Source organism: Fringilla coelebs (assembly GCF_963513975.1).
Source record: "Fringilla coelebs genome assembly, chromosome: 14".
In the NCBI taxonomy this organism is placed as follows: Eukaryota; Metazoa; Chordata; class Aves; order Passeriformes; family Fringillidae; genus Fringilla; species Fringilla coelebs.
The window spans coordinates 423,050-450,774 of record NC_140040.1 but is presented as its reverse complement, the minus strand read 5'-3'; the positions used below and the strand labels follow the sequence as shown (position 1 = coordinate 450,774).

The 27,725-nt window shown below is 51.1% G+C and overlaps 1 protein-coding gene across 2 annotated transcripts in view; it reads left to right on the top strand.

Moving 5' to 3' along the window:
• ZFHX3 (zinc finger homeobox 3) overlaps nt 1-27,725 on the top strand; it is a 125,330-nt gene that overhangs the window by 6,025 nt on the left and 91,580 nt on the right. Inside the window, exon 1 of one of the 2 annotated variants that reach the window (XM_084215097.1) lies at nt 21,600-21,676. The exons of the other annotated variant lie outside the window; for it this stretch is intronic. The gene's annotated coding sequence lies outside the window, so the exon portion shown is untranslated. Of the gene's footprint in view, nt 1-21,599; nt 21,677-27,725 lie in introns of those variants that run through there. 2 annotated transcript variants of the gene reach the window in all.

Genomic DNA, 27,725 nt, shown 5'->3' with positions numbered 1-27,725 from the left:
AGGCTGTGCCCAGCCCCTTGGACACCTTGGAAGCAGAGCAGGGGCTCTGCCGCGCTGGGGTGCAGGAGGCTCCCGCGCGATGGCTGCGGAGGCGATGCTGCCGGGCTGTGGTTCCTGGGCTGTGCAGTGTTGGACAGGGCTGGATGTCCATGCCGGCACAGGAGCTGCTCTCGGGTGAGCTGCAGCAGTGTGCTTGCGGCCGCTGGAGTGGTGCTGCCAGGCGGTCTTGGCTCCTGGTGCGTGTCCGCTGATCGGGCTGAGGCTGCTTTGTGCTGTGGTGTGTGCGTGAGCGAAGGCCACGGAGCGCAGGGCAGCCGGCCACCATGTCCCCGTGTCCTTGCACGGTTCCCACCGCAGCCCCTGACTGTGCCAGACAGAACTGTAGATGTCAGGCTTTGCACAGAAAGGAGAGCGGGGAGGGAGGGCGAGGAGGAGGCACAAGCGCGCAGCAGCAGGGCTGTGAGGTTCAAATTAACCTTCTGCTTTGTTGGTGTCGGAGTGAGGCACCCCAGCCGCCAGCACAGTGCGGGCCCTCTGTCATTCACACTGGGCTACGTGGAGGAGCAGGGCCAGCGGCAGGGTGTTCCTCCCCGCTGCTGCTGGGGCTGGGGGACAGCAGGTGCCCAGGGCAGTGTTGGGCCCAGGCACCGGCGATGAAGGCGCCCAGTGGGCCCCAGGGGCTGGCAGGGCTCACCGTGTCCCCAGGGCGCTGCAGTCAGCGCCTTCGCATCCGACTTTGAGGAGTGGGTGCTCTGGCCTTTCTTCTGGAAGCTGGGTCTGCAGCACCCAGACGTGCTCCTACACAGCTACTTCAGATGTCAAAGCCTAAATTTCTCCTCTTTAATTTTCTCCTGTTAATTTTGTCTCTTTTAGTCTTACATACTTTCTTCCCCAGTTCCTTTCTTCTCGCTGTTTTTCATCTTCCATAGAGACAGTTAAAAGCAGCTTAACACCGTGAGCTTGTTTGGAAGCCAAAAGATCCTTTTCAGCTCTGACGCTGACTTTGGGCAAGACACCAAGTGTTTGCCTCAGCTGGAGGATGAAATGGGATGATGCGTAGTTCACATGCAGGGACTGAAAGCGGAGGTTAATTGTGAAAAATCACAACATGTTTTAAATCCCCAGAGCATTGTTGCACTCTTAAATTTTAAATGGTAGTACCTGCCGTGCTGGGGGTAGTTGTGGAGCAGAGGGATTGTCCCGAGCACCTCAGCACCTCCCAGCAGGGCATCGTGCTGGAGACTCATGCTGTGGTACTGGAGAAATGGAGCTGGTTGGTGCTTGTTCTGAGACACCATCTCATCCATCCTGATGTTGCTGCTTTCTGGGGCACGGAGCACTGGGGTGGAGGACTGCTCATGTTGGCTAGGGTTTGTAGTCCCAGAGTCCAAGTCCAAGTAGAGGTAGATTTGAAGGTGTGGATAGGTGTATGTTCTGAGCTCCTGTGGGCATGGCGGGCCTGCAGCACAGCTGGAGGAGGCAGCAGCTGGGTTGGTTGTGTTACTGGTCAAGGAGTGAGGGTGGTGGACAAGAAGCACACACTACCCCACAGCAGGCTGGTGCTGGAGGAGGGCCAGCAGGGTGAGTTTGTGTCAGTACCTCATGGCTGGCAGAGGGGAGAGCAGGTGGTGAGCTGGGCATTGCTGCCAGCCCGTGCCCTTTGCTGGCCACGGAGCCTGTCATGAGCTGTGTGCTGGCGTGGGATGCCAGCCCTGGGGAGGGTGGTCAGCACCACGTGCCCCTCTGCTACTCCACAGGGCAGTTAACTTGGTGAATAGCAGTGCCTGTCTGAAGGACGTGCCACAGATTTTTTTATTTCCTTGCTTGCTTTATTTTAACCAGCCTCTCCATTGTTTCCTCTTTATTTTGGGTGATGTGAAAGTCCCGGAGGTTTGCACGAGATGCTGGAAATTGCCCAGGTGGTGGGTCTGGTGCCAGCGCAGCCCTGTGTGAAAAGCTGCCTTCATGGCAGGCTTGCAGCGGTTTCACCTGGAACTGCAGATGTGTGAACAACAGAGCCAAGCTCTGGGAGTGCCTGGGGGATTGCTTGGAGCCCATGCAAGAGGAGGAGGAGGAGGGTTGAGCTCTGTCCTGCACGGCAGTGGCTGGAGTCGGCCTCACAGGAGGAACAGCATGACTGATTGCTCTTCTCTTTAAACCTCCCAGCTGTGCCTAGGGCTGCAGACCTACTTGCCAGAAGCCCCCTGCAAAGTCTTCCAGCTCTTAGCAGTGCAACTGGAAGTGTCCAACTAGCTACTTCTCCAGCCATGTTCCTTCCTCCTCTAAGCATCCCTTTGTGTCTCTGGGATGATGGGTTGCTCTCTTGGGACTGGAGGTTTCCTTCCTCGAGTCCCAAGTAGCCACTGGCTGTGTGGATGTCTGCTTACTTTAGGCAGGGACTGGATGTCTGGATTCTGGTTTTTATCCCCCCAGCAGTCTTTTTCTCAGGCTCTTCTTGCTTCTGGGTACGAAGCCCATGAAGTAGCAATGGTCAGTGAGATGCATTTGGTGAGATTCCTCAAGAAGCTGTCCTCTGGAGAGCTGAAGTTCTCTACTACTGGAGAAATGAGTCGAGAGGTGTCAGGCACAGACATGGGTATTTTACTGTTGGTGGTGCTCAGTGGGTCTTCTGCATTTTAAAACAAAAAAAAAAAAGTGGAGAAACCAAAAAAGCTCCAGCTGCCATTGAAGCATAGCGTGCCAGAAGGTGGAGGGGAGGAGTATTTTGGTCACAGTTTTCCCTTGTGCAGATATTTGGGATATTAAAAGCTGTCTATGTCTTGTTGAAGGCCTTGCTGGACTGTGGAGTAGGACTGGGTGATTTCTCAACTGCTGCTTGAATTTACTTGTGTTAAGACTCAGCTTTCTCCATTCATGGCATTACCTGGATGTTGAACAGTTCCAAGTGCTGCCCTTGGCTGCCCATGGCCAGCACAGAGGGGATGGGGTACTGAAGTCAGCCCCATGGTCCAGGTCATGATGAGGAGGCTAGGGCAGTGCTGAGCCCCAGAGATGGCTCCTGACTCCCTGGTGGCTGGAAAGAAAAGGAATGAGAGTCTTAGTGTGCAGATCTTTTACAAAAGGAGAAGAAAATGGTAAAATGAAGCTTCTTTCAGTAGAAATAGCTACAGTGAGTACTGTGGGAGAAAGGACAGAGGAGTTGTTCTTTAATGTTCTCTTGGTGTCTTGAGTGTGAAAGTTTTTTTGTTTGGTTGGTTTTATATTTTAAAGTTCCTTCTTCCTTGTATGAGCCTCTTGCACAGCCGAGGAAGAGAAACACTTAACAAAAATAGAGCCTGTGTTTGCCTAAAATGAGGTTGCTGTGGCATGTTTAGGACTCGAGACTGTGACTTTGAAGCTGACTGCATTTCACGCTCCTGGTACTCTTTTAACTGTCTTAGGTAAACAGTGCAGATGGGCTCTGAGAAGTGTCTGGTGAAAACTGTGCTTGGCTCCTCATTCTGTTTCAGAGGTTTTCAGAACAAATACCTTCTGCTTACCAGCACTTTTCCTGCTTAGAAAAGTTTGCATTGATTTATTATTATTTTTTCAAAGGATTTACTTGCACATTAGAATGCCCCGTGGACATTATTTTCAGTTCAAGGAGGGTTTATTTTAGTTTGGCTTAATTGAATTGGAAACAGTTATGAGTTGTACCAAAGCAACTTGGATTTCAAACCAAAACAGGAACGTCCTGTTCACACAAGCAGGTTCACATTGCTGTGTTTGCACACCTGCACTGAACTCCTTTTGTTTACCTGTGTGTAGGGACTCTTGGCAAGTAAATCACAGAGAGGCATCAGTGGTGCTGAGGCAGGACCTGGAGAGGCTGCAGGGGCTAGTGTCCTGTCTGTTTGTGACACTGATGCTGCTGCCAAGCCAGCCTTGCCCTGGATGCTTTTTCCTTTTGCTGACATAGAGCTTTGGGTCAGTGGCACGGGGAAGTATTTTAGGGAAGGGACCTGGGTTAGAAAAACTGCTAGAGGATGGAGGGGAAAAAGCTTCCTCAAAATATTTTTATTTTTAGTTGCTTTTTTGTCAGCTTCCCTTTAATTTGAAATAGTTGTGCGATGCAGGTTGAAATGGCTTTGCTGGAGCAGAGGGGAGCAGGCAGACAAGACCGAGGACTATCCCCAGCGGAGGGCTCACTGCTGCTGCCCCAGCCAAAAGCTTGGTCCCCGTGTGGGGCTGGGACCTAAGTGTGCATTTGGTGTAGGGTGCCTGGGAGGAAGGCACTGCTTTTAGTCATCTTTACTGTATTACTATTTTACCCTTTCAGGAGGGCAGTATGGTTAAACTTAGAGGATCCCTGTACAGCCCTTTGACCTAAGGAAACTGAGCTGTGGCTGAGGCTTAGGTTTAGATGAAGGATGAGCTCCTTCTGCCGTGGAAGGATGAGCTGGTCCCCACAGGGCCCTGGCTCCTTCTGAGCATCCTTCTCCTTTTGGGAGCTCTGGCACGGGGAGCTGGGTGGAAATTGCTGGGCTGTGCTGTGGGTGAGCAGCTGGGGCTGCTGGCAGCCAGGGCCTGGTGCCTGGGCTCTGCCCTGGCCCTGCTCCAGCCGCTGCGGGCTCCGTGCCCTGCTGCGTTCCTGTGTTCTGTGCGAAGCCAGCACCTGGAGCTGGCAGCCTGCGTGGCTTCTGTTTGTAGTTTCACCTGCTTAAATAAACAAACAATCTGTTTGCTCCCCTCCACCCCGTGCCTCTGCAGCAGCACTGCCCAGTGTTTTTTCTGAAGGATCTGGATCCTGTACTCTGAGGGGTCCATACCTGCCCCAGGTAGCTCCTTCTCCTCCCAGGGTATCTCCCTCCTCTACTGTCCAGCGCTCTTTTTAGCTCCAAACCAAATATTTGCTGCCATTTTTGAAACAGATTTTGGTTTTATTTAAGCAATGGCCTAATCTCATGTCTGAGGAGTCTCTTTTGTGTCTTTCCTGCTTTGCTGAGTTCTGGGATGTCACTGGTGGCAGAGGCTGCACCGACTACTGGCAGAGGGGAGGGTGGCTGGACTCACACTGTGCCCTGCCCTGGTGTGGGCAGTGCTGGGTCTGGATGTTCTCCTGGGTCTCAGCTGGGTATGTGTAGTGTTCTCTGTGAGCTTGTACGCCAGGTGTGTTTAGACTCTACGCTGAGGTCTGTCTGTCCATCCACATTCAAGCACCAGGACACTGGGGGCTCTGTTGGGAACATCTTTGTATAGATGCCCCTTTTCCTGGTTGTTACAGGGTGATTCCTGTGCAAAACCTCCAGATTCTGATTGTTTCCATAGACTGATGATTTCTTAATGGTTTATTCTCTGTAAAGTCATTAGTAAAGCAAAATATCATACCCCAGAGTGAAAATGGGATCTTAACTGGCTCCCAGGTGAGGACAAGCAAAAGTGATTTCTCCTGCAAACACACACTCAAAAGCCAGAAGGATGGTTTCTAAATTGGATGCTGCAGGACCTGAGCATGGGAATAGCCATTAGAGTTGCTGTGATTTCTTCAATAAAGAATGCTCTGAAACTTTGCTTTTAGGAGCAAAATAATCTAGTGTAGAATATTCGTAGTGCAATGATCCTTCATTTCAGTTCATGTTGTGTGTTGTAGTGGGAAACTCCCCCGTGGGTCCTGCCTGCCAGCTCGGGCCTGGCTCCCGTTGGGATGTGTCATGCTGCGGGCACGCCAAGCCCCGGCGGCAGGCTGCAGGTACAGAGGTGCTGCAGGCCAGCAGGTGAGAGCTGTGCCTCCGAGTGCCCCACAGGCTCCGTGCCCCACGGCGGCGCCAGGCTGTGCTGCTTTGCTCTCTGCCTGAGCCCATGGTCTGTGCTCGGAGCTGCAGTCGTGAGAAACCTGACGTTGATAAAAGTCACCGTGGAAGGGTTCTTGGGATCTTGCCAGCGAGAGTTTCCTACTTAGAATTAGAAATCAGATTTCTTTTCTTTTTGTTATGCCTTAATGTGAACTGGTAGTTGCTGGAGTTTTCTTTTAAATCCTCAGATCCCAGCTGAGGGGACTGGGGGGGAGGAACACCTAATTAAGCAAAACCCCAAACAGTGGAATTGCAGGTTTTGTCTTTTTGCGAGAGGAAAAATAGTAAATTTTGTGTAATACTGAGCCCCCAGCAGTAATAAGTGACTCATTAGGCAAATGCAAAGCGTGTAAACAAAGGGAGCTCTGAGTCCATCAGTGCCCAGGGAGGGCCTGAGCTGGGAGGCTCACTGCCAAGCACACCTGCAGCCTCTGCTGGGCAAGGAGGAGAAATCTCCAGAGCAAGGAGGCGCAATCAGGTGAAATGTGTGATAAAGCCTACTGCTCTAATGGCTTTTGGAAGGCTAAACTTGTTGAAGTGCTGCAGTTGCTGGACTTTGTTCTGCTCGGATCATTCATTTCAGGCTTTTGGGCACATTCTTTTGCTCCATGAGGTGTGATTTGTTCTTTGTGGTGTGGGTCTGTCCATCCCTGCACGGCTGCTGTGGTGGAAGCCTGCTTTGCCCTCATTGGGGTGAGGAGCAGCACAGCTGCCCGAGTGAGGAGCTTCCATTTCAGCAGCTCTTCCTTTACTCTTGATTGGGATTGAAGAATTCATCCCAGTCCTTTGTTTCATGTGGAAGGAAACCTTCTCGCTGTGGCTTCTGTTGCTGCTGGTTGTAGGAGTGTTGGTGGAGATAAGGGCTAGCTCCCTGAGCCCCCCCGCCCTGTGCAGCTGGTGACCCACAGGAGCTGGGCTGGATCCCTGTGTACTAATGGGCCTGCCTTGTCCTGCCTTGTTTGTCGTGATTTGTGGCTGCATTTGTATGCAAATACTAACAACTTGCTGCTGAGTTAATTAGTGTTTTTTCTCTTTGCTTCCTGGAGCTTAAGCAAAAGGTCTTTATTCTCCCCATTTCAGTGGTCTCAGCTGTGCTGGGTGTCCTTAGGGGAGTTCAAGCCCAGTTGGATGAAGTGGCTGTAGACCCTGGTGGACCTCAGGACAAAGGTGTCTGTTGAAGTGGTCACTCTAGCTGGATGCTCTGGCTGTCCAGATGAATTTTTGCTCCCTGGCTATGGTAGTCGCTTTGTGGACAAGCAGAACCAAGCCAGCTCCGTTTGTCCTGGACCTGCCCAGTGTTTGCTTTCTAATGTTGGGATTGAGCACCTTAAATGCCATGGGATGGGTGATTCCTACCAGACCAGAGGCTCCAAGGGTGGCTCTGGTGATCTGGACATAGCAGCAATGGAGTGGGAATTGCTGGCCTTCAACCAGCTGGGTGTTGGTTTTTTGCTTTGATGGAGGGGAAGGCAGTCATTTCATCCCCTCCCAAGAATGCTATCTTTGTGTCCTTGTTTGGGCTCAAGGATTTTACTCATTTTAATCTTTCATTCCATCTGCTTTTCTGTGGGCCCCACAGGTGTTTGGGTCTGCCAGAGCTGCCCAAGCCACAGGCTGGACGGATTACCTGCAGTGCTCTGGGCAGGTGGGGTGGGCAGCAGGGAGACCCTGGGCACCCCTGCTGGTCCAGGGGGCTTTGGCAGTGCCTGGGCTGTGGTTTCTGGCCTTCCCTTCGGTCATGCCAAGAGCCCAGGCAGTTGTGCTTGTCCCACCCTGCTTCTTTCTGTCCTGCAGCCAAGGCTTTTTCACAGTTATTGCATCAGAACTTCTGTTTAGTTTTTAAACCTTTGTTTTCCCCCTGGAAGGCAGGGCTGTGTCTTCTCAATAGCAGGGGTGACAGCCTCCAGCCTGAGGCCAGGGACTGGCAAGTTCCACCTGGAAACCAGAGACTCTTTGCCCCTGGGTTGATACTTCTTGTCGCCTTAGTAATTTTTGGAGCCTTGGTGCTCTGTGGCAGGAGAGTGGTGGAGTAAAGTTGTGGTGGAGTGGTGAGTTGTGCAGTGCTGCATCCAGCTGGAAAAGGGGATGTGCCCATTAGTGTGGGCACATCAAGGGCAGGTTCCCAGGAGTGTCAACTCACTGGTCAAGACACGTTTCCTGGTCCCAGAGCCCAGATTGCTGTGTGTTTTCTAGTCATCTGAGGACTAATGGAAGAGAGGGGTTTGGAGTATTTTGTTTTGGTTTCCTGTTCCAGTGCCCCTCTGAGGTGAAGAAAGGCTTCTCATACCTGGCAGTGTTTGTCATCGTTGGATTTTTAGGCCTGGGAGATGTGTTTTTTCCCTACTCTTGTTTTTCCATTTCACACCCTACGAGGCAAAGGGATGTGGCACTGCAGACCTTTTCTGCTGCCATGCTGAATTTTTCTGAGGAAGTACAGAAATGGAGATTTTTCTGCAATCCTTCTGAACAGATTCCTGATGCTGTAGTGGGTTTATTTAACTCCATAAAGCTGAGACTTTATAGAAAACCCAGGTGAGCCTGGGTAGGGTCCAGGCAGGAGGGGGTTGAATTTAGGATCTCACAGAGTGAAATAGGAATTTTTCTAGTTCCATTTTGGGCTGGTGGGACGTGTCTGTTATAGTGACTGTCTCAGTGCAAAGGTCTGAGGTGAGAAGCAGCTTAAAAAGGCTGTGTGGCATGTGAGGAAGCAAGTTAGCTCTTAATCATATCATATTGGCCTCCTTTGCGGCTGATACATCTGCTGTAAAACGCTTAGTGCTGAGTGCCTGATTGGGCAGCCCATGCTAAGTGTTCAAACTCCTGCTGCCTTTTTTCTTCAAACAATATCTTCTGGCTTCCAGATTTCTGATAAATTGATAAGAGGAATTGCGTGAGTCAATAGAGTTGTAGACACTTTGCCAATATAACCCTAGCGCTATTGATCTGCCAGTAAATTAAAGTCTTACTTAGAGGCTGCCGATATTTCTAATCTCCTGCCTCACCAATTACACCCTCCCAGCTACCTGGGAAAGCCAGCCACGGGAGATGAGCCTGCTGAGGCTTTTCCCAGCGAGTGGGGCCGTGGCGTGGCAGCCAGTGCCTGAGTGGGGCAGGGGCTTTGCACTGGGGGTGGCACCGAGTGGAGTGGCCCTGAGGTGGATACCCTTTGGGGATGCTGCAGAAGGGATTGGCCGGGTCAGGGCTGAGGCTCCCGTGGCTCCTGGGCACGGCCCTGGCTGCTGGAGGATGGGGACAACTTGGAGGGGCAGTAAGCCTGGGTCCCTGGGCTGTGTTCAGCCAGGGAGCTGTCCCCAGCCCTCTGCCCTCCCTGGCGTGGGGTGGTCCATGCCATCAGGTCCCAATGCCGTTGGGATTGTGCTCCTGCAGAGGGGACTCTGAAGAAGGGATGCTTGCTGGAAGATGTGGATGCAGACAACCCCGCTGCCTAGGGCTCCTTCCCTGCTGCCTGCCCTGGGCTCTGCCCCTTGGCTGCTGGCTTGATTCCGGGGCCAGAGAGGCCATGGATCAGAGAGCCCCTGCCAGGCTCACGTGGCCCCCCTATTTCCCCCCACAGCCCCTCCCGTGTGAAGTTTCAGTGGATTCTTGCCAGATAAGCCCCTTTCAAGTCTCATTTACGTTTGAAAGTCCATAGCTAGCTTTGGGAAGAAATCTCCAGATAAATGCTGTGTTCTTTCTAATACCCCAGAGCGAAAATCAATGGGAGGGATAATTCCTTCCCTTGTCCTACATGGACTTTCATGTGTTTCTACCTCCAGCAGCACCTTTTAAATAAAGAGAAGCAGCAGCCACCCTCCCCTTTCTACTCTGCCCCTTGGGTCCCAACCCAGGCCTCCTGAGCATAGTGAGATGCAGGGTTTGGGGGTGCCTGTGTAGAGAGGGGTGCTCAGCTGGGGGCTTTTTGTTGGCACCTTGGGTCCAGGCTTTTACTGGGAGAAAACTCTGCACCAGTCTGGATTTACAGGGCTGGCAGTAGCGATGTTTCTGGGAATTCCCGTCCAGAGTGGTCTGTAGCTAGAGCAGAGGACCCAGGTCTTGGAGGTGGTCACAGCAATACTGTGGTGAAGGGATTTTAAAAACCATTAATTTAATTAAATCCAGTGAAGTGAAGGTTCTTGTCATATAAAACTGCTGCCAGGTAGAAGATGGCCCTATAGTGTTATCATTTTTCTGTCCTAAGCTTGTGCAGAGCACTCTGATGTCTCTTCTGCCTGGCATCCAGCAGTGCCTGCTATGAGGCAGATCCACTTTCCAGAAATACCTTGTAGGCATTTGTAGCTGAGACTGGTCTGAGACAGCTCTTACATACTGCCCTGGGACATGCTTATATCTAAAAGCTGCATCCTCCAGCAATGAAGTTCTTTATCTGGCCGCTTCCTTGCTGGCTGCACTGAGCTGCATTTTCCCTGATGTTGTGAAGTTATCGTATAGACTGTACATTAAAAATTGTAACTATTCCAAGTCTGGTGTTTTGGCAGGGAATAGCTGAGTCTCGTGATCTGTAATGGAGTGGAGATGCTGAGCTGCAGCAGGATATATTTACACTGAAAGCTTTTTCATGGAGGAAACGTCTGAGCAGCTGAACAGCCCAAATGATGTCTTTAGATTTCTGGTAGCTCCTGGTACAGCTATGGGCAGCTGAAAGGGAGCAGCTGTGCAGGTTGCCTCCCCTGGCTGGGAGAGCTGAGGCAATGGGAGAACTGAGGGAAATCCTGTGTGGACCAGATCCTCAGAAAAGATGCTGTTAAAAGGTGACTCAGTCCTTACTGTGTTGAGATACTTGACTCCCGTTCACGCCTGCTGATGCCGAAGCTCAAGGCAAGGGCAGGTTGGAACAAGACTTTTCTGCTGGCTACCAGATATTTTCTACTGTTTCCAGATTAGTTTTCAGGGTTTCCTTGGGGCCTTTTGTGACCTCCTGGCCACAGCTAGGAGTCCCACACTCCAAGTCTGGATAAAGAGTTTGTGAAACTTTGGATGGCAGATAATTCCTTACTCCTTTTAGCTGGAGAATTGTGATGGGTCAGGTGTTCAGCTTGTTTTTCCACCCATTTTTGTTGGCCAGGGCTGGAGCTGCTGCCCACAGCTCTCTGTGGAGCAGGGCATCACGCGGGGTGACTTCTGTCATGAATACTGCCCTGCACTCAGCACGGAACAGCAGCACCGGGGTGAAACCCGTCCATTAGCAGCATCTCCATGCCTTCCCAGCTTTGCCTTTTGGGTTGGGATCAGCTAGAGCTCTTTCTGGTGGGTCAGTGATGATTTATCTCCGCTGTCAGAGACAGAGGTGGCTCGGCCACTGGCCCGTGTGTTTCTCCTTTGCATCCTGAAATATTTAGTGTTCTGTGTGTGAACTTAATGAATGAGCAGGAATATTAACGACTTACAGTCTAAAACCTCTAATTCAAATGTCTCTCAACTTGCAGGAAATATAAGTTTGGGATTTTTGTGCTCTCTACCAAGGCTGGCATTCAGACAGTGTTCCCTAATTTATTTTCACAAATTGGAGAAGGCTGTAATTTACTATTTTGACAAGCACATGTTTCAATAGACCTTTAATTAAAAAAAGAAAGTTTGGTACATGTCTGAAACTGTAAGAATCACTAGACTGGATCAGAACAGTAATGTGTAGTAATTTGACCTTTGCAAAGTGGACAAATTCTTCTTAATTTTCTCCTCTGACCTGTCTGCAGAGCAGTGTATTTATAGCTACAGGGACACAGACTCAGAGGGGGCTCTCACTGTACCAAGAGGGATGTTGCTGAGACCGTGGTGGTTCTCCTTAGGATCTTGCTTTGGGGATTAGGGACCCTGTGCCTGTGCTTCATCGCCTGTAGCTAACAGAGGGAAAAAATTTAACTCCTACCCTAAATCTTGGCCTGCAGTGATACAGGAATGTGGTTTTTTGAGTGAATAGTGAGTAAAATAGGTCACAGTTATTTTATATATGTGTTGGAAAACTTACTACTCTGTCTTTTCCAAAGCTTTACAAGACCTATTCCCACATAACCTTCAAAGCAAACATTGAGGTGTTGTACTCCATCTCTCCAGTACCTCCAATTTGGCTGATCCTGTGAGCTCCTGGTTTCAGAGGTGAGTGAGAGCTGCCCTGCAGTGTGAGCACAGAGTATTGCTGTGGTTGTGGTGGTGTAAGGCCGGCTCACTGGCCGCTCCTTTGTGTTATCTAGCAGAAAACCAGCATGTGAAACTCCTCTCCAGTCATCTCTACATGTGGGTGATGTAATTGTTAGCGGTACAGATTTTGCTAGGTGGCTGTTCAGTGTTTTCAGGTGTATGGGAAACATACCCCACTGGATTTGGGGCATACAGTTTATAGCACTTGGCTGCCATGTCAGAGCCTGTGGCTCACTGATAGTTCCTGTATTAGTCACCTAACTTCATGTTTCACCTCAAATATTAGAAAGGAAGTTGAGGCTAAAAGTAAGGTGTTGTTTCTGTAAAATAGTAAAAGTTGTGTCAAGATAAACATTCCCACAGGAATAACTCAGAGGGCACGTGCTCACCTGGGGCACGGAGTGGTGACCGAGCACCAGGCTGTCAGACCGTGTTGGGCCATTGGCTGCTGTTGGCCCCCTCTTCTCACCAGATCCTCTGGAACACAGGTTCCTGGTGGGGTGGGAGGGGTGCACTCCTGCCTTTGCCCCTCGAGCTAGCTGGTCCATAACTTGCAGACACAGCCTGTCAGACACTGTCCCTGCTGGGCCAGCAGAGGTGTGGTGGGAGCTGCAGTGAGTGCCGGATGCCCAGCAGTGTATTAAACACTAGTTGAGTACAGGAGGGCATATCACAGGAGAGAGATAAGCAAAGTTCTCTGATTGTGGATCAATAAAGGTTAGTGACATCATATCTCAAAGTGAGAGAACCTGCTTTCTGCAGACCATTTATCAGATTCCAGGCTGGAGCAGTGTTAACCTCTTCCTAACTAGGGGTCTGCTCCTCATCTGCCTCCAGACCAAATCATCTTCCCTGTCCACCCGGAAGGCTTCTGACCCTGCCTGTGAAGTTCCAGCAATGGCACACTGGCGTGGCTGTGCCACAGGGGTTCTCTTTCAAACACTCGTGCTCAGCTCTCTGCAGCATGCCTTGTCCAGTGGGAGAGCACGGCCCTGGGCCACCTGGGCACGGGGTCACAGCAGGCACTGCTGCTGAAGTGCTTCCCATCTCAGTTTATCTGCTCTTCTCCAGTGACTCGATGCTGTCACGGCCCTGGTGAGGGGGAAGATGACTGCATATCAGCGCTGGGACATGATAGAGTTGTGTTGGTTAAAGATCTGGCGCTGTGCCAGGCGTGTTGGGCTGAGGTTGTAAAAGGCATCCTTAGTTTCCTGGTTTGGACCTTAGATCAACCATTTTTCTATGGCAGCAGTAGCAGTGAAAGCATCATGGATGGTCTTCAGGAAGTTGTGTGGGGCAGGAGGAGGCCTTGGGCACGGTGTGTGCTGCGCTCCTGGAGGTGTCTGTCCTCCTGGGTCTGCTGTGATTGTTACCAGAATAGATTCCAGCTGCAGGAGTGGATCAGCCCGCGCCGTTGGTGTGCTGGGGGCGTGAGGCAGCAGCTTTCCAGGTGAATGCAGCTGGTGAATGTGGGCAGCGTGGAGCCGGAGCCGCTCCGCAGGACAGCCTGGGCAGTCACCAGGTGTTTGGTCCAGCCCGAGGAACCCACCAGGCCCCAGCTTTTAACATTCTTCGCTTTCTGATCTTGTCTTCAAGTGGTTGGTAACACGAGGTACCTGCAAATGAGCAAAGCTCTCTCTCCTCCAAATGCCAGAGGAATATTAAGGATCTTCCAGATCATCCATGCCCTGCAGTAGAAGAAGTAGAGTTTAGGTCCCTAAACTCCTACACTCCCTACACTAGGGAGTACAGTGTAAGTTTTCATGCTGTGCAGGTGCAGGTCTCTTGTTTTCCATGAATGAAAGGATAAACTGCTGCCTGGAGGAAGGTGTGGGCGAGGTTTAGAGATACAGTAGTGAGGACAAATGACAGGCAGAGGGTCAGGGGCAAGAACAGAGTTAATTCCCTGAATGAACTTCTCTTGTCTAGCAAGGAAATACCAATTTTTTCCAGAATCTACAGAGACTTGAGCCATAAAGACTTTCTGATTAGCTTTCATCCTTTTTCCATTGGTGATTTCTCATGGCAAAGAGTCCTTTTCTGTGGTGCCCTAGGCTGTGCCCCAGGAAGTGTCAGGAGGCCGTGCTGCTGTGTGTCCTGGTGGGTTGGGGGGACGCTGCTGATGGAGCCTGTGCTAATGGGCTGTTGTCCAAGTAGAAAGTGTATTTTCAATGAGGAGGTGCTGAGATATTAGTGGGGCCTGGATTACCCTGTGATTGTGCTGTCAATACTGCTGTATTGAGTCAGAGAGAGCCTGCACGACACAGGGAAACACTTAGCTCACTGCTGCTGCTTATTGAGAAGCCAATAGCAATTTACGTGCTGACACTTGACACCGAATGCAGTCCCAGAGGTACAGCTCCTGCGGAGCACTGCTGGGCTCCCATCACACCTGCGCCTTCCCTGGCCTGGAGCTGCAGGTGTGGCCGTGCCCAGGCTGCTCCAAAGGCACCTCCAGGGGCTGGCAGCTGCCCCTGGAGCTCGGATGGGACAGGCGGGTGAGGACCAGCTCCCTGGAGAGGTGGGAAACCTGCGCTCCAGAGAGCTGGTCTCACGTGGGATGAGCTTTATTCATGTATTCAGTGAAGAAGTGGAAATGTGGGTGCCCAAAGTGCCTGGGACCTCTGGACTGCAGCAGCTGGATTCCTTCTGTCCCATTTGTCTGTTTTCCTGGGGCAAGCACAGCTAAGCCTGATGGCCTGTCTGGCATACACACACACCTTTTAAGAAAAACTTGAGATCATCTGCTGCCAAATACTTTCAAGAAAAATAACATCCAGGATATTTCTTTGAGGCTGAACTCCCTAAAACGGGAACTAAGCCATGAAGGACTGAGGATGGGATGAGAACAGAGCTGGAGTACTGAAATGGGATGGCTGGAGGCGGGAAGCAGAACATGGGGAACTTGTGTCTCGGGGATGTGCGCAGCAAGGAGCATCAGGTGCTGGTGCTAGAGGAATGCAGGAGGCCTGAGGAGTTGTAGACTCAAGTGGATGGTCTTGTCAGCCCCAGCGTGCTGGGACAGTAAAACTACTGGTTTTTAAGTGCAGCTTTTCCTGTTTTGCTTCATTGCCTGGCAAACAATTTTACACATTCTCTGTTAGCTGTGGTGCTGCTTTTTGGTTGCCGTTCCCTTCACAGTTCCCTTATGTGCCTGAACCCCCTGGGAGGATTAGAAAACCCTTGTCCTAAATCTAAAAGGAAAGAAAGCAAGTGTGCTGCGTGAGGGAGGTGCTTGGAGTGCCTCTTGGTTTTGCAGTAGAATTTAGGTCATATTGCAGGTCGTGTTTCCCATACCCGTGTTGCTTCATGCGGACAGGTTGTCGTAGCCCGTGTGTAGCGTCAGGGCTCTGCAGAGCGTGGGGAGAGGAGGGAGCAAGCCTAAAGCAGTCGGTGCTGGGCTGTCCTGCAGCTCTCTGAGGAGAGTGTCACAGTGTCTGCAGGCTCCTGCTAGAGCAGGCTCTGCGGCGCAGGTGGCCCTTGGCGGGTGGGTGGCCTTGGTGGCAGCCGCAGGTGCCAGCCTGCCAGGCTGGGAATGGCCCTTCTGGGGCAGGCCAGGCTGCTGTGGGCACCGTGTGCCTGTCCCCCTGCCTCACCAGGCTCTCGTCCCAGCGCAGGTGTTCCCCTTTGCCTTCAGAGCCAGAGCAAGCAGCAGGTGCCTGCCTGTCCCAGAGCTCGCTGCTCTGTGTGGAGGCTGTAAGCAGAGCTGGCGCTTGGTGTGGCTGGGAGTCCACCCAGAGGTCTCTGGGGACCCAGTCACTCCACGTTGGAGCAATACTGGCTTTCTTCAGACGCTTCAAAAACTGTGGCAAAAAACAATACAAAGGTAGATTTGGTGAGAGTGTAAGCAGGGCAGCAGTGGCACGTGATGGAGGGCAGCAGGAGGAGTAGGACACGTCTGCATGCAGTGCCTGTTGAACCTCAGCGAGGGTGAAGCAGCAGGCATTTCTGTTGGGATGCTGCCTGGCTGGGATGGCAGGTATGACACCTCGGCATGTGCTTTTGTAGAGGTCCCTGTGGCTTATTCTGTTTTGTTCTAGTCTATTGCTAATCTCGTTCAGCAGTTGCTCCTCTTAATTACTGGCGTACTTTTACAGAGATGTAACAGATTAATCCTTTTAGTTCTGCTTGCTGCCAGAAGAGATTGCCACCATTATTCCCGTGCTATGGAAGGAGAGGTTGGAGCAGGAAGAAGCAGGGCTAAATTTAGAAGGCTTGTGCTCACACATGCTGATCTGTAGCTGTAGAGGAGCGTGTGGTGGCAGGTACCAGTGTGAACAGTGAGCAGGTATGCAGGTAGGTGAGGCTGGGGCAGCCCAGCAGAGTTTTGTAGGTGTCACAGCTGGGTCAGGACCTGCTCCAAAAATCCTAGCAGCTCCTCACTGCATTTCCAGCAAGGGAGAGCGGCTCCAAGGCATCATTTATCGGGTCTTTGCCTTGCTGGAACAAAATATTAACTGACAAACACTTGCGTAGTGCATGGCACAGTCACTGTGGCCTGCTCTTATTTTCCTCCATAAGAAATAAATAGGGAAAAGTAGGAAAGTTAACTTACAAACCAATAAGCCTCTCCTGCACTGGCATTAGTGAGGCCTGGGGCTTGTGTGAGGGCTGCAGAGTTTGTGTCCCAGAAGCTCAGCTGGGAGGAAGGGAGAACTGCTGCCGTGTTCCCCATGCAGGACAGATGAGCCTGTGGGCACTGTGTGGTGGCACGTGCCAGCTGCCTGACACAGCAGGGCTGGGGGCTTGAAGCCTTGGGTTTGTGCTGGAGAGCCTCTGCCCCAGTGTGTGCCCCACCTGCAGCTCCCCCTCTGCTCCCAGCTCAGGTGTTCTCTCTACCATGGTCACAGCCAAACATGTCATTCCAGCTGAGACCCTGCAGTGCTATTAATGTGCCCTTTATTACTTCCTTGTCTCCACAAACAATCTGAGCAACATCCTGGAGATTGTGTTTGCCACTTGTCCAGCTGCATCCTTTGGTTTATCCTGACCAGTGTATTAGTCTGTCTCCTCCTGTTTAATTCCCAGTTGGTAAACCCTGAATTTACTGCAGAAACTCAGTTTTCCTGTCATAACCTTGGATTTAGTTGCTTTCTTGTTATTCTAGTCTTCAAGTCCTATTTTTTTTTCTGTGGTCTTAACAATCTGGTCTTCCAGTGTGTTGGATGTGCTTCTCAATTTAATTTCATCAAGGATGGGTGGTCTCTGCTGATTGGCAGCAAGGCCAACAGACATGTTAGTGCAAAGGCTCCCAAGGCCTTTCAAGAGGGGAAACCTTTATCCAGGGCAGTGTTTTCTTTCCATCATTTTGGTGTCAGCTGCTCTTGGCCTAGTTTTCTGCCTTTTTTAGATCATAGCTATTGCCCGTCTTCTCCAGCACAGCTCTCCGGTGCAGTGTGGGAGAAGGGGAAGTTCTTTCCGTAAAGGGAGACACAGGGTTAATTTTCAGTGTGTGTTTGATAAGTGCACTTTATGTTAGATCCTGGTCTTCGTTTATTGCTCTCTCTTTTATTATTCTTGCCTTCACAGTGCTTGCAGCTCTCTCTGTTAGGACAGAAATAACCCCCACAGCAGTGTCTCCCCAGCCCTGTCTGAGCACAGGTATTTGCTGTCTGTACCCAGCACAGTTCCTGAGCTGATGGATGGTTACAAATATCTGCTGTTGAACCTGGTGAAAATGTACTTGGATATTCTTAATTGTTCTAGATTGTGTGGGTTTAGATTAGATATAAAGCCCTGGCACAGGCTGCCCAGAGAATCTGTGGCTGCCCCATCCCTGGAAGTGTCCAAGGCTGGGATGGACAGGGCTTGGAGCAAACTGATCTGGTGGAAGGTGTCCTTGCCCATGGCAGAGGGTGGAATGAGCTAAGCTTTAAGGACCCTTCCAGCCCAGTCTGTGATTCCATGACAGCTGTTATTTTTAGTTCAAATCATGAAACATTAAGAGCAAATGCAGAGGCAGGGAAGGTATCTTGGAAGTTGGGGTGAATGGTCCCCTGGGGTGGAGCAGCTCTGTGTGGTCTGGTGGGTTTCTGTTGCCTGAGCCTCCCTGGCTCTGGGTGCTGCTGCTTTTGAGGGGGCTCCTTCATCCCTCTCTGCTTTGGAGCAGCAGCAGGACTGTCCTTGTGCTGCTGCGCTCCCAGTTTCCATTCCGTCTCCCTCAAGAGAGGTGGGGGCATTCTGGACCTGGGTGGTTCAAATTTGGAAAGGCTCATTCTTGGCTGATAGATCTGAGAAAGCAGTTGAACCTGAAGTCGTCTGTGGTACTTCACAGTGCCCGCAGGTGCCACTGGAATGACAGCCAGGTGTAAAGTGGGAAGAGGACAGTGCCATGCTGCTGTGCCCTGGGGTTCAGAGGGAGAGTAATGATTTGCCTTTTTGCTGTGCTTGAATCTGAGTCTTTAAACAAGAGATAAATTCGTGTAAAGAATAATGGAAGCTGAAACGAAATAGATTATTACTGAAACCTTTGAAAGAGCACAGATCATCCCAAAGCAGGCATTCCTCTGCAGGGTTGTCCCAGTCCTGTGCTGGAGGTGGCTGGGAGGCAGCAGTAGGTCGGGACCAAAGAGAGCCCACATTACACCACAGGTTTGGTTTGGCATGTTCAGTACCAGCTGTGTTGTGCAGGGCAGAGCATGAGCACTAGGGGTGGCTGGGGAGCTCCTTGGCACAGCCAGCAGTGCTGGCTCTGCCCTGTCAGTTTGTCTTGCTCTTCCTTTTGTTTCATTTTACAGCTGCTTGACTAGAACTTGGTTGAATTTGCCGTCTCTGACTTCCAGTGCACAGGGTCAAGGATGTTTGTCCCACTGTGTGTTCTGGTGCTTTCTGCCGTGCACCCTTCCAAGGGGGTTCTTGAGCAGCTTCCTGTGCCTGGCCTGTGGAAGCTGGCTCTGTCCCTGTGTGCCAGCTCTCACTGCTGCAGGAGCTCCCAGCTGCTTGATCTGCAGGCTGAGCCATGGCTGTGACGGGTCATTCTGGCAACTGCAGCTTATGATTAAAAAGAAAATCAGTCACTGTCATCTTGGACCTCAGCACCGGTGATCTGACAGTCCACGATGCATCAGCTTCTTCCTCATCAGAGGATCTTAGACTCAGGACTGCCCCAAGGGTTGTCCTCTGACTCAGGCTGATACCAGAAAGCTCATCTCATTTCATGACTAGCACAGCCAGCTGCACCGTTTCACTGCCTGCAGATGCAGCTGGGAGACCCAGGGGATCTTCTCATTCCAGATTTTTGTTGGATCTTGAGGGCCTCCTCTGTGTGCGGCTTCAGCAGAACAGCTTGGGCTGTAACTGCTGCTGTGTGCGCACACCCTGGAAATTCCCTTCTGACCTCGGGGAAGCTGGAGTCTTCACGTTGGCTTTCAGGCAGGGTAGGACTGCCTGCCATGGCCTTCGGCCTCACACTTCTTGCGCCAGACAGTGGCTGCTGCTGAGCTCATCCTCGCTCCTTCAGAAAAGGGAACTGGTTTGCAGCTCTGCTGTGGGAACCTCTGTCTCTCCTGAGCACTGCCAGGGGCAGCCAGAGCTCTGCCAGTGGTGCTCCTTACTTCCCACTCTGCAAAGCCATGGACCTTCCTGCAGCTCTGCTGTCTCTGAGGGCAGGAGCCTCTGGGGGGGTGAGTAGAGGCAGAGGGGCTGGTGCTCCATCCCATCAGGTGTCCATGTGTCTTACAGAGAATGTCCATCTCTGTGCAAAGCACAAGCTGATGTGTTTTCCAGACCTGTGTCCCTTGGGAAAAAAGTAGTCATGTAGGGTTAGTTTTCCTCCTCCATCTTGTTCCCACTGGTGGTGATGTGTTAAAATTTCAAAATTTTTAAATAATTTTACTATTTTAATTGAGTAGCTTGTTCATAGCTATATCTTTAATGCTGGCATTTACTGTGGCTCCAGGAGATGCTTTAAGTAGGATGTAGAGTCATTCATAGGATCATCTATGCCAGTGGGTGGTTCACAACAGGAGATGGGTTAGGCAACAGGGTTAAGGAAATGTTATTTTATAAAATGTCTTCAGATTACCACATCCCTTGAAGAGCTGGGGGCAAGGAGCAGATCAGGCTGAGCTCTGAGGAGATGGTGTGTGGATGCATTCAGAGGGACAGGTTTTAGGGAGTCCAGAAAAGGCATCATTTGTGGCTGTGTGGTCCACCAGACACTGCTGTCATGGGCTGGGCAGGTTTTCAAGGTCTGATGGCTGATTTTATGTCCCCATGGAGCCTGGAGCTCACATGACAGCTGGCTGGGCTCCAGCTCCTCCTGTCCAGATTGGCTCACTGTGTCACTGAGAAGGAAGGACCTGAACTCAGTTGAGGATGAGGGGAAGGACCTTGAGGAGGACCCTGAAGCTCAGAAAGCTCAGGGACATGCCTGTAAAAACCTATGACGTGAAAATCATGTACGTACTACTTGTATTGATAAACAGAGCATTCAGGACTACTTCTCAGCCTCCCTTCCAGACTGATCCTCTTGGATCAGCTGATGAAGAGTCAGCCACTCAGCTTTTGATGCTCCAGAGGCTGGGCTGGATGAGTAATGATTCCTTTAGGCCTGGAGATATCTCCTTATCCTCCTTCACCCAGGTAATTAAAACCTTGTCAGCGCATGCTGTGGCGGGGTGCCTGCTGCTGCTCCTGGCCCTGGGGGAGGGATGTGGGGGAAAGGAGTTTGTCTATTTGGCACTTATTGTGTAAATGAGTTCATTCTTTTTGCTGGGCAGAGGGGAGCAAGGGACAGGAAGGAGCCTCAGACATACATTGTTCTGAGGTGGCAGTGTGGGTGGTGGGGTGAAGTGTCAGCCCCACAGCCCTGTGTGGGCACAGGCTGCGAGTGGGTTGTCACCATGCAGAGCAGTATCTTTCTGCAGCTCAAACTCTCTTTTCCCCTGTCTTTTCATGTGTCCTTTGCCACAAACCTTTGAAGAAGGCCTTCATAATTAAGTTTTTTCCAACTGGGGTTTTGCTTTTGAAAGAAAAATCACTTTGCATTTGGGGGTTTGAATATGAAAGAAAAATAAGGAGCAACTTTTCCATTTAATTTCTGTTCAATTTCTTTTTAAGTCATTTGGTATTTACCATATTGAATTTTCTCTTAAACCTCTGTTCCTGTTTCCCTGTATATTGCCCCTTTTTAATTTTTTTAAAATAAAGCCAAGAATGCACATTCTGGTACAGTACTAATTCTGCTCTCAGCGTAGGCAGGACATGGTTAAATTGGACCGGTGAGTCCTCAGTTTTCCTGAGGAAACTTTCAGAGAATAAATGCATCTTCGTTGGCCTGCAGTAATGAAGTTGCAAGTCTTGGAAAAGCTTCACATTGTTCCAGACTATTTTATGACTGAGAGATTTTTATTTTTTCCCATTTGGTAAAGGTGACCTGTCTGACTTCTGCCATTGTCAGGAGTGTTGGCTGTGGTCACCATACATACACAGTCGCATTGTGTAGTCCCTGGAGCACACCGGCATGGCCAGCAGCTGAGTGTGATTTAGGCAAGAGTGTTGCTCATCTTTGCTATTTGGAGCTTGGATGAGGAGGAAGAAAGCTGCCTTTGGGAATGAAGACTGGATTTCAAGCCTCCTTTTCAGATGGCTGTGCTGGCAGTTTCTCATGTCATTCTCTTCTTGGCCTTCCATTGCTGACACCAGCGTGCACATCAGTTGAGCTGTTGAATCAGTTGTTGAATCCTTTCCTACCTCCATACAGACGTGGTCACAGAAGATGGATTTATCAGGTATGGCTCAGCCCTGTTCTCTCTCTAAAGGGTTTGGCATGGAAAAGTCTGACTAAATCTTGCTGTAGAGGCTTTCCCTATTCCCTCTGCCCAGGAGCCTGCCGGAGCCCTCACCTGTTGGAGAGCAGCCCTGTGTTTGTGGGGTTGGGAGCCAGCGCTGTTGCCCCTGGGGCTCTTGGAGCACATCCCAGCCTCTGTCTGTTCCAGTCTCCTCTCGTTCTGTTGTACACCTTCCCTCGCCCAGAGCTAAAACCAGGAGCCAAGAATTAATTGTTCTGTGTCATTTTCCCCCTGTGTTGTGTTGTGGTCTGATCAGTATCTGGGCCCATTGGGCACTGGAGGCATTTGCTTCCCCTTCTGCGGAGACAGCTGCTGGAGAGCTGAGCAGAGCTCCCAGTCCTTGCTAGCTTGCAGGTGCTGAACAGAAGAGATGCTGCCGGCAAGCGTGCGTGCCCGGGGTGCGGTGGCAGGGCAGGGCTGGCCCTGGGAGGCTCCAGGTGTGCCCAGGACACAGGGCTGGTGGCCGTGGCTTCGGCTGCTCCAGCCTGGCTACGGCTGCCCTGGCTCCTGGGCGAGCATGGGATCCTCTGGTGCTGCTGTTCCTGTCCATTACCACAGGCTGCACACTGCAAGCCATGTCCCACCTGAGTAGCTTAAGTAAACTTCCCATGGCAGGACGTGTAATCAGAGGGTAAATAATTGAGTAACATTTATTTGACATTTATATGAAATTCACTGCCATGGGAATTTAACTCAGCGCTGGCAGTAAAGGGTGAGGAGGAAGGAAAATGTGGTGGGGCGTAGGGGAACATGGGTGACTTAAAGGATTCTAAATTGGAGCGGAATTTATAATATGGTGTTACTGTAAGCCATGTCATTCATCCAACTTTAGGGTTTCTAGAATTGTTCTGGAATGCTCTCTTGAGCACAAGGCTCATATTCCAAGTCCAGACTTGGGAGGTGGAAAATGCAGCAATGCTGCGTGGCTGCAGTGGGACTCTGTGGAATGCAAGGATTTGGGGATGCTGAGGGGGAGGCTTCTTGGTCACCCTTCCGTGTTGTGTCCTGCTGGGGCAGAGGGGTGCTGGGGCTAGGAGCTCCTCAAGGGCAGCAGAGTCTCCTGGTGTCGGGAGCAGAGGCAACACTGAGGAAACAGCGAGGGGTACAAGAGATGAGGTTTTCATCAGTGTCAGCTGGAGAGTTTTGGAGCTTCGTGGCTCGTTCCTAATTAAAGGCTGGAGTCTGTGGGTGCTGGACTCGCAGGGCTGCCGAGATGGCAGTGGTGGCCCTGGGACGGCCCTTTCATCCTGACACTTCACCTCTCTGTCCTTCTGCTTTCTTTGCGATGGCTGAGGCTGTCTCTGGGGGTTTTCATGCGGATGCTTTTCATTGTTGGGTTTCAGAGAAGCGCTTGATCAGGAGTCTATGTTTCTAGTAATTATGCTTCATAGGGACCTATTTCCTTATGCATTTAATAGGGCTCTGTCTTTCAGCTTGTACTTGGCCTGAACTCTTGAGCAAGGGCCTTGCACGAGTGAGATGGGCATTAAAGTCTTTGATTTTCTGCAGGGCAATTATTGTGGCTGGGTGAGGAAGAGGAGGCCGTTCAGTGAGCACTGAGGGTAGAGGTGTTAAGACCCTGACATTAATAATCAGTTCAGTGTTTCAGATTCCTGAGTTCAGTGGCCATTCACAACATAGGGATCCCCAGGCGACCTGCAGGCTTTGAGCCGCGCCTGAAGAGACCTCTTCAAGGGAGCTCCTTTAACCCGATGGTTTGTCTTTGAGCTCTGCTGAAAAACTGGGTTCTGAAGATGAGAAAAAAATTCCCTTAGTCCACCTTCTAATTGTTCATTTAGGAGCAGAGCTCTCCTCCAGCTGGGAGGGCTCAGGGCTGCTGTAAAGTGCTAATTAAAAGTAATAGTGATAATGAAAACAGATGTTTTCAAGAAAAGTAAGTGCTGCTGGGGCCCCAGTCTGCTGTCCCTGCCTTCTCTGCAGGAGGAGAGCGAGTTGTGTCTTCAGAGCTGAAGGTCCAGGGGGGCTGGAAGGGACCAGATGCCAGGAAGCTCCTGCTGCTCTACCAACCCAGGATGGCTCTGGGCGAAGCACAGAGGTGCACCCAGCCCTGCACCCAGCCCCATCTCAGAGCACCTGCTCCCTCCTGCTGCACAGGGGGAGGAGGGGGGCAGGACTTGCATGGAGGACTAGAACAGAATTGTTTAAGACACTGAATTGTTTTCTAGAGTGTTGTTGTAAAACAGGAGGGGGAAAGCCTGATGGAAGATGGCTCATTAGAAGGACAACAGGGAGGGAGATTTCTCCCTTGTCTAGATTTTGGTAAGAAGGGATTGTTTTAATCTTGTTTATAACTGGTATACTGATGAGCATTTGAAAGAGCAGCCCCAGCTCTCCAAGACCTCTGGGATAAGTTTCATAGGGTTCTGCAGCCCATCACCCATGTTTGGGCTGAGAGTGGACAAAGTTTAGAAGCTCATGTCCGAATCTCCAACCTGTAAGGCAGCAGCTGTGTGGCATGATATGCTTGCTCCTTGGAGTGCTGCGTTCAGTTCTGCTGTCAATTCCATCATTACCCTGCTCATTGCTCTGCAAGTGAGCTGGAGAGGTGTGGCACCATCCTCACCATGTCCTGCAGTACAGATGTGCATGGGAAAGAGCAGCTGAGAAAGAAGGGGTTGGTTCAGCATGGAAGGATGAAACGCTTGTGGAGGCATAAGGTTCTGTCCTTCACCCTGAAAAACTTGGCTTGAGAGTCTTTGGCTGACTGTGCTTTTGGGAGAAGTGGCATCTTTTAGAGGGGTGGGAGGCACCAAGGAACAGGGGGATGAGGAGGAGACAACAGGGTGGGTTATTCTGGTCCTGACAAGGGGAGGCATTAGGAGGAGGAAGGGCCAGAGCATTAGCCAGAAGCACTTCCTGGGGTCTTGTCCAGGTTGAGGCCAGTCCACAGCAAGGCTGCTGGTGTAAAGTTTATTTTGCAGATGTCACCAGTGATTAGTTAAAGAAGACCATTCAGTTGCCTAGGAGCAGCCAGCCAAGGCAGTGGAGGTGGCACGGAGTGCTGCCTGCAGCCCATAGCAAATGGTCCTTGGGGTTAACACTGAGATGGAGCTGTCAGAGCCTTGTCTGTACTGGGAGGTAATGGGACCCATACTCCTTAATTACTGCCCATGGAGCTGCTGACAGAACCCTGGAGCTGCAGCCCTTGTTAAACTCATTTTCAGCTGTCACTTGACTGTGGTGGCAGCGGAGCCCCAAGTGTGTTACAGCCGCTGTTCCTGCGGATGGAGGAGCAGCAGATGCTTTTGCCAGAGCATATCCCACCAGGCACTTTGGCATCACTTCTGGAGGCTGGGGCATCTGTGTTACTGAGTTTAATCCAAGAGAAACTATTTTGATATTGGAAACGACTTCAGAATCCAAAGGCTGCCTTGCTGTGTGCTGGCAGATCAGCTGCTGGCCCTGCGGACGCACGGTGGCAGGTGGCAGGCTGCAGTGTGTCACCTGTTCTGAGGTAAAGCCTGCATGCACATACACCTGCTGGATCTTCCACACCGAGTATATCCACAGTTCAGTCTTCTCAAAAAGGATTCCTAATGCATTGCACAAGAATTTGGCTCCTGAACAGATAAATTCTGTTAAATCTTGTTAAAAGGATGTAGGAAACTGTACAAAGTCCAGAGTAGAGGTAAAATTAATTGAAATACTGAAGGAAATGTTTTAGAGTGGGCAATGGAGATTAATTTTTAGCTGATCAGGAGGAGGATCCTGAACTGAAGTTACAGCTTTTGGTGTTTGAGCTCTGTTTTCTCTGGAATGGATGCTCCAGCCGAAGGTGTACAACAGCTGTAGGAGTAAGCCCTGATATGGGTGTGTGTAAGATAAACAGTTCAGGGCCTGTGTCCGGTGATGTGGCCCTCCATCCCAGTGGTAGCTGGGCTGTGGAGGTGGTTTGGGGTCAGTGTGTGGGCACAGTGGCTTGTGAAGGGTCTCACTGGGGCGAGGGGGGCTGCAGATGGCTGATGTTTTGGCAATTCTTATTTTGGTAAAAAGCTCAAGACAGCCCTAGGAACACCTTGCAGGCACCCCACAATTATCATCATAAACAGTTTTATCATCTGCTTGGCAGTCAATGATGTGGCTTATGCTGCTTTAGTATCTGGCTGGTATTGATCACCTTTACAGCTGTGCCACGCTCGGCTCCCGTTAACCCCTGCACTGTCGGCAGCTCTGGCCATCCCGCTGGGGCCTCGGGCTCACCTGTCACCAGGTGTGTGCAGCAAGGGACAGCAGGGTGGGGCAGGCTTTGAATCAGGGGCCTGACGGTGGGATTTTAATCCAGGAGCGAGGGATTGAGTGCATATCCTGTGTATGGGGGGGGTTAAAATAAAAGGCTTGACATGGTTCCCAGTTTGGGCTCAGAGGAGTTTGGGCTTGTAAGAGAGTTGTGTGGTGTGTGATGCTCTGTCACATGGCGTTTCCCTGAGATCCCAGAGTGCTGTATGCCCCGAGGCAGTGGCCCTTGGAGGAGGAGGGCTGTTCTCTGCAGTGACGCTGTCATGCTTTACTGGGGCCTCGGGCTGCGGGTGGGAGCTGGGCATCCCTCGGCTTGGCCCGGCTCTGCTGGGACTGGCTGAGGCACTGGCATCCAGCACCACTCACACCTGCCTGGCTGTGAGAACAAAGCCTGTGGAATGGGCACCTGCTGGGAAACAGCCTTGGCCCTGCAGCAGCCGCTGGGCTGAGCTGGGGCTGCCGGGTGCTGCTGGCTCTACCAAAGGCACTGTCTGGGCTAAGTGAGCCCTTGGGGGTGCTCTGACAGCATTGCCTCCGCTTCTGGCAGCGCAGGCGGCAATTAGGAATATCAGGTTAGTAGCTGACTCCATTTTGGGAGGAAGAAAGATGATTTGCTGTCCACATCCCAATGGGGCTTTGAGGAAGGATGGGACTTTCTGGGATTTGGTTGTACCTGGGTAGTTGGGTCTTGTGGCCCAGTATTTCTCCTAATGGAATTTCCCATCATTTACTGCCCTGCTGATTCCTGATCAATGAAAATAAAATTGCATTGCCTCCTGAGAGGCTCCATGTATGGCTGCTGCCTCCAGCTGTGTCAGTTCCGGTAAGATAATCTCATCAGGCGTGCAAGAGGGTAATAGGAAATAAAAATAAAACCCACAATTAGCAAGAGGCCAGGCAGCTGAGTAACACTTTCAGTCCTGGAGGTCTGGAGACATGTGCTTAGCAACTTCCTCCCTCATCTCCTGTGTCCCTCGCAGTGTGCTGCTGCGTGGTGCTCACTGGGCTTGGGAGTGCCTGCAGATGCATCGGGCACATCCTTTGGCGTCCCCATTTACCTGGATCTGTGTCAGCGCTCCCCAGCTGAGGTGGTTAAATGTTTCACAGGTGATGGTTCTGAGGTGTACTGGAGATGTAGCAGCTGATGCAGGGACTGCGTGCTGTGCACATGGAGAGTGTGAACTTGAGACTTTGAGCTGTCAAGTGGTCCACAGGTGTTGACTCCTGATGGTTGCTGCAATCAGGAAGATTTGTTTTGGCCAGATAAGGAACATGCTTAGGCTGTATATGAAGTCTGGAGCAGGGTGTAGTTTTGGAAGCAACCAATGTGGATGCTGTTAACAGGAGTATGGGACCACTTGGATCTGCTAAAAGTTGGCCTAAATGTGGTGGTTTCCCAGCAAGTTTCCTTACCTGTTTTAGGAGGTTTTTAGATTATCTTCCAGTGATACGGCTGTAACTGTTGTTTATACTGAAACATGAATGGCTGGTGTGAGCAGACATCCCGGTGACCTTTGTGATGGGACTGTGCAACCCCAGTGTGTAGTTCAGAGCTGACGTATCAGCCGTGGTGTTTGTCTGAGCAGCCAGTGGAATGGTTACAGAATGACCTAATTCCTCTAAGCCTGCTCTCCCCATCCAGAGCATTGGCTTTCCCAAAGGGTGGGAAGGAGCAACTGAGCCCAGAATGTCGCAGTGAGTCTGCTTCCTAACAAGGACTGGATCCGAGCCC